The following is a 10,763-nucleotide window of genomic DNA, read 5'->3' as shown; positions in this document are numbered from 1 at the left end:
AAAAGTGGGTTGTGCTATCAGGTTAGGTCGTGGCATTTGTTGTGCATTTAATCTCTGAAACAGTCCTGCTAGGTAGGGATTAGTATCCTCATTTTATTCACAGAACCTCAAAAAGGCACCGCATTAGGTTGAATCACATGAAATAGTTTCATGGGTTAGAGATGGTTCGATGCCTGCAACCTCAATGGTTTGCCATAATTTATGGTTCAAGGTCATATTGCAACTTTTCTGACCAGAGATAAAATTGTTAAAAGATGGGTCATTTTCATCTGGGGCCTTGAATGTGCTGTTTTCACAGGCTATCCTTGAATCTAAAGGGAAAAGAGTGTGTGTTTTTGTAGTGGTTGCTGGAATCCTCTTTCCTAGGTTGGCTGTGGTCAATTTGCAGCAAAACCCTAGTTTTAACGGTGAACGTGTATTTTTGTATGTTTTCCGTGAAGAAATCATTGCATCACCCAAAGTAACAAAGAGCCCGAGTGTGTGTGTCTGTAGGAGTGTGGGCTGGAAACAACAGAAAGCTCCGTGCTGGGTTTTTCAGTCAGTCTGACCCCGTATGTAGGCATGGCTCTCCATGGGAAAGGAGAGCGCCTCAGGTTCCAGAGAACCAAGAAACTGTGTTTTTGTTTTTACTTATGCCTGTCCTTGCACACTGCTAGCTTGACTCCTTTCTCCCTGGTGAAATCTTTGAGGGGCAGAAACTCAGCCATCAATTTTTGGTCACTCATCTCAAATAACAGAGGCCAGCGGGGCTGTGGCGTGGGCACTGAGTACTGCAGCAAGTGGAGTTGTGGGGACAACCACTGGTTTGGTGTTTATGGATGGACTCTGTCTGCGTACGTACAGCCCAACTACACGCCACACATCCATGCACACACACGTGCTTGCACACACTATGTGTACACCTACAGAGATCATTTCCACACACTGCACACACAGATGTGTACAAAATGGTACTCACACACCCCAGCCACGGGCACAAACAGACCCACACGCAAGTACCTTCTTCCACCACACCACACCTGCCAAGCTCATGTCAGCATAGGTAGCGTCCTGACATAGCAATATAGCAAAATAAGACATGCTATGCAATAATTTTACAGACATTCCAAGAAGCTGAAAACAAACAATAGGAGGCATGTCATCTGCCCATTCCAACACGGAGGGCTTGGGGTCCTCAGCAGCCTGGGAGGCCAGACCCACCCAGGCTGGGTGAGGAAGCAGGCTCGCCATCGGGGGCAGAAGGTACCAGACAGCACGTAGGCAGAGCAAGGGATTTCTCTGCCTCCTCCCCACTGAGCAAAACTAGAATGATGATTCGATTTTGCCTTAAAGCAAAAGCCTCTCTTTTCGTTTTTCTTCTAAGCTGAATGGGAGGGAAAAAGAGAGAGAGAGATTCCTGCTAAGATTATCGCATTTGTGAACCGAGGTTATATCCCCTCATCTTTGCACATGAGCCACATGAGCAACCCACGTGAGTCTTATGTACCTGGCATGTGACTCACTCATCCTCACGTCTGTGGTGTCACAGGGCAGTTGGAACCCTTGCACCAGGGTCACTGTGTGCATGCACGCCTGTGTGCGTGTGTATGCCTGTGAGGATGTCATTCTGGCCCTCGATGAGGGCAATCAGGTGGGTGAATGAGCATCCCTGGAATATATCTTTCTGGGGTGCCAGGGGCTCATTTCCGTGGTAACATGCAGAGAAAGCCGGGGAATCAGTGAAATGTTGCCAGACAATGTGGCCATGGCCAAGGTCTGCTCACTCAGAGAAGGAAGAAAACATCCCAGCTCAAAGGATATTTTGACAGGGTTGTGGGGAGGCTTGCTCCCTGCTTGTAAAGCATGTATTTGCCATTCATCCTGCTGCATGTGACCAGCAAACCCAGCCTCTCAGGGCAAGCATTTGGACTTCTACTGACCTTCTCTCAGGGGATCCAGGAGCCCACCCTGGTACCCTGGACAGACAGCATCCCTGTCAGTAAAGGTACAAGCTGGAGGAGCTGGCTGTGGGACAGGCTTTCCAGGACATCATTAAGGACATGGGGAAAAGACCCGGTTGTTCCGTTTGGCCCAGGGCCACGGGATTACCCAGTAAACCCACCTAGGCAGTTGATTTTGAGATTACAACAGTCACGCCCTTTCCTCTAGGAAAGACACAGCAGCCACAGAGTCTCAGCAGTTCATGGACTCCTATGCCTTGGGACCCCCTGCAGGTCACAGCCTCTTTACACTGAGTCCATTCATTGATTCACTTGACCTACCATGTGCTCAGCACTGGGTTCTTAAGAAACACTGAAGAATGAGGCAAGGTCCCTACCCTCATAGAGCTGAGGTGACTCATGGGGTCATTAGATAATGAAAAAGACCAGCAAGTGATATTTATGGTGTGTTAGACGGTGATAGACAGAGGCAGCCCGGCGAAAGGGAGGGGGGAGGTGGGAGATCAGCGAGAGAGAGCCCTCCTCATCCAGGGGGCAGAAAGTTCTCTTTAATAAGATGACCTATAAATAGAGATCTGAAAAAAATAGAGGGAATACATCACAGATATATCAGCAAGAACAAAGGGTCCAGGAGAAGGAGTGCAAAGGCCCTGGGGCAGGAGCCTGCTAAGTATTTCAAAGAACTACAGGAAGGCCAGAGAGGCAGGAACAAGTAAGAGTGAAGATCACAGGGGCAGTGATGCAAACGTGTCAAATGGTCTATGAACCTAGTGTATGGTGCCCCATGATCATATTGATGTACACAGCTATGATTTAATAATAAAAAAACGATCACAGGGGCAACAGTGCCAACTCGCATGGGTCCTGTAGGCGCTGTAGAACTTTAATCCCGAGTGAATAAAGAGGCCAGGAGGGGTTTTGATCACAGAAGGAACATGAGCTTACTGAAATTTTTAAAGAATCATTCTGGTTGCTGTCGTGGGGGAATAAATTGTTTAAGACAGAAGCAGAGAGATCACTCACAAGGAAATAATAATCCAGGCAAGGGGTGTTGGGGCTTGGAATAAGATGATAGCAACGGAATGAAGTGGGTTGATTCTGGATGTATTTTGAAGGCTGAGCAGATGGAATTTACTGATTGAACGTGGGACATGAGAGAGAGAGAGCAGTTAAGGATGAACAATTGGAAATGGAGATGTTGTTTGATGAAATGAGACATTTATTTTGGATATATTAAGTTGCATCTCTTCTACGTGTTCACTAAAATGTTGAGTTAGACATCTCTGTGAAGGCCCCACGTAGAGAGGGGTTATATGAGTCTGGATTTCAGGGGACAGGTCCAGGGGGAGGGCTGTGTTGTGTTTGCATTAATGGCACATGAAGCCAGGAGTCTGGCAGAGGCCTGCTAGGGACTGAGTATAGACAGAGGAGGAAGAGGAACAATCCCTGTGTCTTAAGCACATCGGCATTGAGAGGTCAGAGAAACGTGGCTAGGCAAGTAGAGGCGAATCAAGAGAGAGTGACATCCCTGAAGCCAAGTGGAGAGAGTTTCAGGAAGGAAGGAGCAACTGGGACAAATGCCACTGAGCGTCAAGATGGGACCTTTGGAGTTAGCAGTGGGGAGGCCCAAGGATCGCTCACCACACACGGCCTCCTTCAGAGTGAAAGTCGTTACCTCTTCAAACATTTGCTTCATTGATTTATCCCAACAGACGTTTGTTGAGCATTTATGGTAATAAAAGCAAAGCAGTGACATTACACGTGTTAAGCACATTGTACTTTACACGAATACCTCCTGCAATACTCAGGGCTACCCTAAGAGATTGATAAAGTTGTTCTTTCCATTTACATCAGAGATCAGGGTGTAACCCAGGTCTCTCTCCTTGGAAGTCCAGATTCTTCTTCTTTTTTAAAATTGCGATAAAAAGGCTAGGTGTGGGTGGCTCATGCTTGGAATCCTAGAACTCTGGGAGGCCAGGTTCTTTTTCTTTTTTAAAATTGCGATCAAAAGGCTAGGTGTGGTGGCTCACGCTTGGAATCCTAGAACTCTGGATGGCCAAGGCAGGAGAGTTACTTGAGCTCAGGAGCTCGAGACCAGCCTGAGCAAGAGTGAGACCACATCTCTACTAAAAATAGAAAAAATTAGCAGGGCACGGTGGCGGGCATGTGTAGTCCCAGCTACTTGGGAGGTTGAGGCAGGATCTCTTGAACCCAGGAGTTTGAGGTTGCTGTGAGCTATGATGATGCTACTGCAATCTGGCTGGGATGACAGAGTACGATTCTGTCTCAAAAAAAAAAGAAAAAAATTGTAGGGCTGTGCCTGTGGCTTGGTGAGTAGGGCGCCGGTGTGGTGGGATCGAACCCAGCCCTGGCCAAACTGCAACAACAACAACAAATTGCAGTTAAAAAAACATATCAGATGAAATTTACCATTTTAACCATTTTTAAGCGTACAGCTCAGCAGTGTTAAGTATATTTACATTGCTGTGTAATGAATCTCTAGAACGTTTTCATCTTGCAAAACTGAAACTCCATAACCATTAAACAGCAACTCTCTGTTTTCCTCTCCCCTCAGTCCCTAGCAACTACTATTCTACTGTAAATTGGATTATTTATATTAGTACTCTTGTGACTAGATTATTTCTTTTAGCATAATATCCTCAAATTTCATCCATACTGTAGCACGTCTCAGAGTTTCCTCCCTTTTTAAGGCTGGATAATATGTGATCCTATGGATATACCACATTTGGCTTCTCCATCATCCGTCAGTGGACTCTGGAGTTGCTTCTGCCGTGCACAGCACCACTACAAACACGGGGGCACAAATGTCTGACATCCTGCTTTCAATTCTTTGGGTACACGGGCAAGCTCTCCGCATCTGTGGGCTCAACCACCTGAGGATAGAAATCGTTCAGAAAAAAAATTGTCCTTAACACGTATAGACATTTTTCTGCTCGTTATTCCCCGAACAATACAGCATAACAACAATTTTCATAGCATTTACATTGTATTAGGTACTGCGAATAATTTAGGGATGAAAGATATACAGGAGGATGGGGTTGCAAATGCTACCCCATTTTATAGCAGGGAGTAAAGCGTCCTCAGATTTGGGTACCCAAGGGAGATCCTGGAACCAGTCCTCCATGGATACCGAGAGATGACTGTGTTGAAGTCTGGACTCTTAACTTGTTCATTATTAGCACAGCAATGGCAAGGGAGGGGAGGTTCCACCTAAATGGAGCAAATGAAGAAGGGAACACAGACACGGAACAGGTGTCCCAAACGCTGTGCATAAAATCAGTGTGTTAGGGGCCATAGATGCAGGCCCCTACTGTGTGACCGGAAGGAGGTAAAAAGATAAAGACGGTCCAAACCCTGCCCCAAGATGCTCACAGCGCATAACGTTCTCTGCCGTGTTAGAGAGCAGCCAACCTCAGCAATCAAAGGGACTTAAACTCATTTTCAGATGGGAAGATCTCATGGTTTTAATAAGCCAAGAGCAGATAAAATAAATGTTTTAGATTTATGATAGCAAAATAAAGATGACGATGATGATGATGATAACCATCCTTCACTGAGTGTGTACCCAGAGCTAGATGAAGTATTAGAGTGTAATACACATTATCTCATCGAATCCTTACAATCCCTTTGCAGTGGATGTGCTGTTATTATCCTCCTTTTAAATGTGAGGAAACTGAATCTGAGGGAGGTGAGTTCCTTTGCCCAAGGTATGCCGCTGGTGACAGAGCTGAGGTCAAGTCTGCTGGGCCTCTCACTCGGCCTGGTGCTCTGGTAAACCCCCACCATGCCCACCCCTGGACCCTGCCCTCCGATCTCTGTCCCAGGGCCTCCTCTGGCAAGCTGAGTGAATCAGGCTTAGGTCCAAGGGGCAGCCATGCCCTGCTCCCCAGCGGGACAGAGCCTTTGCCACAACACAAGCACCAGAGGATTTCAACACTCTGATTTCCTCATCTTCCTTTTTCAACATATGACCTGTCGGCCCTACATGTGACCCACTGAATGATGAGGGAGCGGGCAGGGACTGGGGACAAGTGGCTGAGAGGTGGGAGGCAGCAGACCTTACCTCTTGCCTGACGCCCACGCTTGCCTCCCCACAGCTCCCTGGGAGTCCAGCATCTTCCCTGGCAGTCTGTGGGCCACGCAGCAGCCCGAGTGAGTTTCTGAAAGCGTGAGTTTGATCACATCATTGCACAGCGATAATCTGTTCACCATTTCCCACTGCTCTTAGAATGAAGGTTGCACACCCTGCCTTGACCCACAAGGTCCCTCAAAGGGCCACCCCCGCCTTCTCTCCCACCTGGCCCCACGGTCCCTTCCCCAGCAAGGCCTTCCACAGCCGTCTCAGATCACCAGCATGCCTCCCACCCCACCAGTTACTCTCTGGCACATCACTTTTTTAAAAGTCAGTATGCAGCAGAGCCTGCACAGTTGACCACCTCCCTACATTGATCACCTTCTGCTTACATCGGCCGAAGTCCATAGCCACCGTCTGTCGCTAAACATTTTCATCTTCTCAAAGAGAAACTCTGTGCTTATTAAGCAAGAATTCCCCAAGCCCCCAAAGCTGTATTCTACTTTCCATCTCTGCAAATGTGACCACTCTCGGCACCTTCAAGAAGGAATACCTTTTTTGTCCTTTCGTGACAGGCTTATTTCACTTAGCCTAATATCCTCCAAGTTCATCCATGTTGTATCGTGGGTTCACATTTCCTTCCTTTTGTAGGCTGAATAATATCCATTGTGTGTATAGGCCCCGTTTAGTTTATCCACCCATCTGTTGATGGACAGTTGGGTTGTTTCCACTTTTGGGCTAATGGGAATAATGCTGCACAAACGTTCATGTACCATCATCTGCTGGCAGTTCTTTGGGGTATTGCGCAACCTTTTGTGTTGTCTCTGTCACACACCACCACCCAAAACTATTCTGCTGCTTCTTCCCTTGTTTGCTAACTTGTTTTCTGTCTCCCTCCTATAGTCTCCTTGCTGTCTGGCACAGCATTGTCATCACAGAGACTGTAACCGTGTCCAGCTCGTGATAAAGGCTCAGCAAACAGTTTTTAAGCGAGAAAATGAATAAGACCACAGATGGGCCAGCCTGCTGGGCGCAAGACAAGTTGTCCTCCAACTGAGGACACGTCTAAAATACTAAATGCTTACAGGGATTCAGAGATAGTTATTTTTAAATCTTCTTCTTCGCCAGATTTTATATGAAATTTATAAAAGCAACCTGTACACCATGGTCCGTGGAAATGAAAGGTGCATACGTGATCAAGAAAGCAGGGACCGGAGAGCAGGTTACATGGAGAAACCAGAACAGTCTTCCACGGGCCTGTCAGCCTGTCTGCGCTGCTCAAGTCAGATAAGGTAAAGGTTCAGAATGTCCTGGGACAAGGACCAGTACGCTTCTCGCCCGTAAAAACACTCACGGATCAAGCAGTTGTTCTTTGCCAGGTGCTGTTTCCCCAGGACTGTTGTGAGAAGCACAGCATTTCGGGAGAGAAAGCAGCCCCTTCAGCCCCAGCGGACCCACTGCGTCATGGAGCCCAAAGCGACCTGCTCAGCATAGCCAGGTGAGGACGAGAGGCCGCGAGTCCTGAATCTAGGCTGTTTTTGCCATCCTTGCGTGGGACTGGATGAGTGCCACTTGTCCCCTTTGCAGTTCATGTCTTCTGCCTCTCTCCAAGCCAACCAAGACCCCACCTCCTGTGTTTCCTTTCCCCGTGCCCACACCCTGGAGTGTGTGTGCGTGTGTGCGCGTGTGTGTGTGTGTGTGTGTGTGTGCGTGCGTGCTTTGAGACCAGTGTTTTCCAGTCTTTTTATCTCAGGCACATTGGTTAAACTTCTGTTGCGTGCTTAAATTATGTTGATCAAAGAAAAAAGAGTAAAAAGAAAAAATACTTACTGTGCTTTGAGTACAAAATAATTTAATTATTTTAAATCTTTAAAATTTTTCATGGCACACTTAAGATCCTCTCACGGCACACCCGTTGAAAATCGCTGGCGTGTGAGTACGTGTGCACGTACACATATGTGTGAGTGTGAATGTGGGAAGCAGATGTATATTATGGATATGGGAGGATGTGTGTGTGTAACTAAAGGGACATCAGATATGTTACTTAAACTCTCTTTTTAGCTTTTGGTTTGTGGTCCACAAAAACAGGCAAATCCATGACAGCTCCTCCCTGCCCTGGGGAATTTGTGAATGAAGGATAATACCTTTAGGCAGTCCACCTGGTTTCTGGCACATGGTAAGTGCTAATCAATGGCAGTTGTCACTTCATCCTCTCTGCTTTATCATGCAAATTCCTGACCGAGATGCTAGTTGTCTATCACCTCTGAAGCCACATAAATTATACTTCGCTCTTATCAGCTGGCCTGCAAAGAGAAGCTATCTACTGAAGAGGGAGAAGGGAGAGCTTTCTGCCCTGAGCCCCACTTGGAGTTTTATATCCATTTTCTCACTGACTCCTTACCTCAGCCCTGTGAGGTTGGTTTAGTGACACGCAATTTACAGATGAGAAGCTTGAGGTCACACCCAGCAAGTAGCGGAGCAGGTCTTTGCACAGCTCTAGAGTCAGCCAAAGAGCCTTTTGGGGAGGCCATGTGCCAGGCAGAGAAAGAATACGTATGAGATTCTGGAGGCCAGAGAGAGTGTGAAGAGCCTAAGAGGGAGACTGAGGCCAGAGGACGAGCAGGACCACATCCCACAGGGCCTTGAAGGCTGCACGGAAGAACTTGGAGTTTGGGATTCACCACAGTGTGGGGCTTTAAACATGGAAATGAGATCAGATTGGAGCTTAAGCAAAGGGATTGCGGCAGGTCCAATAAAAATGAACCTGGGCAGGAAGAATGTGGGAGAAACAGCAGTGGCCTGGGTCGTTGCCCTCTGAGAAGTGTGTCTGGGGAAGCACCCAGCTGCTTGGTGCCTGCTGGTACCTCACTGAGCTGCCTGCCTCCAGGAGGTGGTCGGGCAGATGGGCCTCTAGTTGCTCCTTCTCCATGGCTCACTGCTCGGAGCAAATGAGTCTTGTGCCATGGGCAATAACTCCAGGAACCCAATACCTCCAGGATGTCAGCGGGGGACCTAAGTTCTGTGGCCATGTGGACTTCCTGGAAAAGGAAGGTTGCCATGCTGGCTGCCATGACAACAGGTGGCGCGCCGCCTCTGAGTTTGGGGTTCCTACACTCTCTTTCCTTCCCTCCAGTGCAGACTAGCTGCATGCGACCTAGAGGATACTCAATGACAGGCTGCCTCCCCGGCTTTGAGTAAAGGCCTGAACTTGAGGTTATTATGCTGCAGGGAAGAGAGGGAGCCAAGTGTCTTTAAGGGCAAGGAGATAGAGGGACGATTCCCCAAGACAGGGAAGGGGATGGAGAGTCCAAGGGAGGTGGCTGAGTGGAACATTTAACTCCAGGAGGTCAGACCCTGGCATGGCAGTACCAGAGACCCCTACATCCGGGGGCCACGCAGGAGGCACAGGGAGGAGGTTAGTAGTAACCACGGCTGCAAGGTCAGACTGAAGACTCATTTCAGGTGACAGGCTCCCAGGTAGGGCCCTGCTTTATAAAAAAAAGGGGTCCCCCCATCTCACCTCACTGATAACTGAGATGGAAGTTCCCACTGCTTTTGGGAGAATATGGACTTAGAGTAAGATTTAATTAGACTTCAAGGAAAAAAAAAAGAATGTAACACTTCTTGCACAGTCAAGTTTATGAGGTAGGATTCATAAGGAAAGCAGGACGTTTATTAATAGGACATCATCATCACACTGAGATGTCCATCGGGGATTCTCTGATTGCTAGGAACAGCCTTTTACTTGGAAAAGTTCACCTGGGAAGCAGCTGGCCATCTAGATAGAAGGCAATCTCACAGGTTCAGACTGCGGCCAGGGCTGGGCTTCCCGGGAACCAAAGTTGCTTCTCTGTATCTCTCTGGAGCTCCAGAGTCTCTGCCCGGCTTCTCTGTGATCACCTGCTCCATCCCCCTCTCTGCAGACCCACAGTCTGAAGATTCTCCCTTCCTGCTCCCCGCAGAAAGTCAGCCTGCCTGGGATTTTAACATCAGGGCTCAGATGTGGGCCAGCTCACTGCCACCTCCAGGGAAGCAGGAACGTGAAGAGATAAAGACCCAGGTCATATCCTATCTATGAGACTTTGTTACTACATGTGCCAGTGAGTAACACTGTAGCCAAATTGCAGTAACGTCAACAAATTCTAGATCTGAATAGATCCAGTGTATCCATAGTCTTAACAAGAGACCTGTGCTGTAAGCTTCAAACAACGGATTCTAACAGCGGATGTAAGCTCATAAGATCTCCGCGAAGGTCCTTCCCAGTATGCAAAACCCATTCTAGCTTCACTTTTTAAATTTTTTATCTGCTGTGTCAATTCCAAGAAACACTTTATTTCAGAGTTAATAGAACTTATTTGGGATTTCCCACTGGAATATCAGTTCAGAGTATTTACCTGAACCAAAATAATATTGCTTCTTCTACAGACAGCTTATACTTATTTCCTACATATATAGATATATAATAAAAAATGCTTTTATTTTTGTTCCAAGTTTTTTTCCTGGAGCATTGGGATGTATCACACCAGCTGCCTGCCATAAACTAACAAATATGGTCCTTCACTAAACTCAGTTTCCTCCTCTGTTAAATGTGAATACTAATAGAGCCCTCTTTACAGGGCTAATGTGAGAATGAAATGAAGCCCAGCAAATTGTTAGTTCCTCTTATAAATTTTCAGTTGGATAGCTAACACTATCTAATGGATCCAGGGTCACAGTCTCTCAGTTTCATT

The 10,763-nt window shown here is 47.3% G+C and overlaps 1 long non-coding RNA gene across 1 annotated transcript; it reads left to right on the top strand.

Annotated features, from left to right (window-relative positions):
- The first annotated feature begins 5,986 nt into the window (after nt 1-5,986).
- LOC128568975 (uncharacterized) lies at nt 5,987-7,704 on the top strand. Its single transcript, XR_008375254.1, has 3 exons — nt 5,987-6,113; nt 7,162-7,325; nt 7,413-7,704. It is a non-coding gene; the product is annotated as an uncharacterized LOC128568975 (long non-coding RNA).
- Nucleotides 7,705-10,763: the final 3,059 nt, after the last annotated feature.

Source organism: Nycticebus coucang, chromosome 17 (genome assembly GCF_027406575.1).
Source record: "Nycticebus coucang isolate mNycCou1 chromosome 17, mNycCou1.pri, whole genome shotgun sequence".
Taxonomy (NCBI): domain Eukaryota; kingdom Metazoa; phylum Chordata; class Mammalia; order Primates; family Lorisidae; genus Nycticebus; species Nycticebus coucang.
This window is presented reverse-complemented; position numbering and strand designations above follow the sequence as displayed.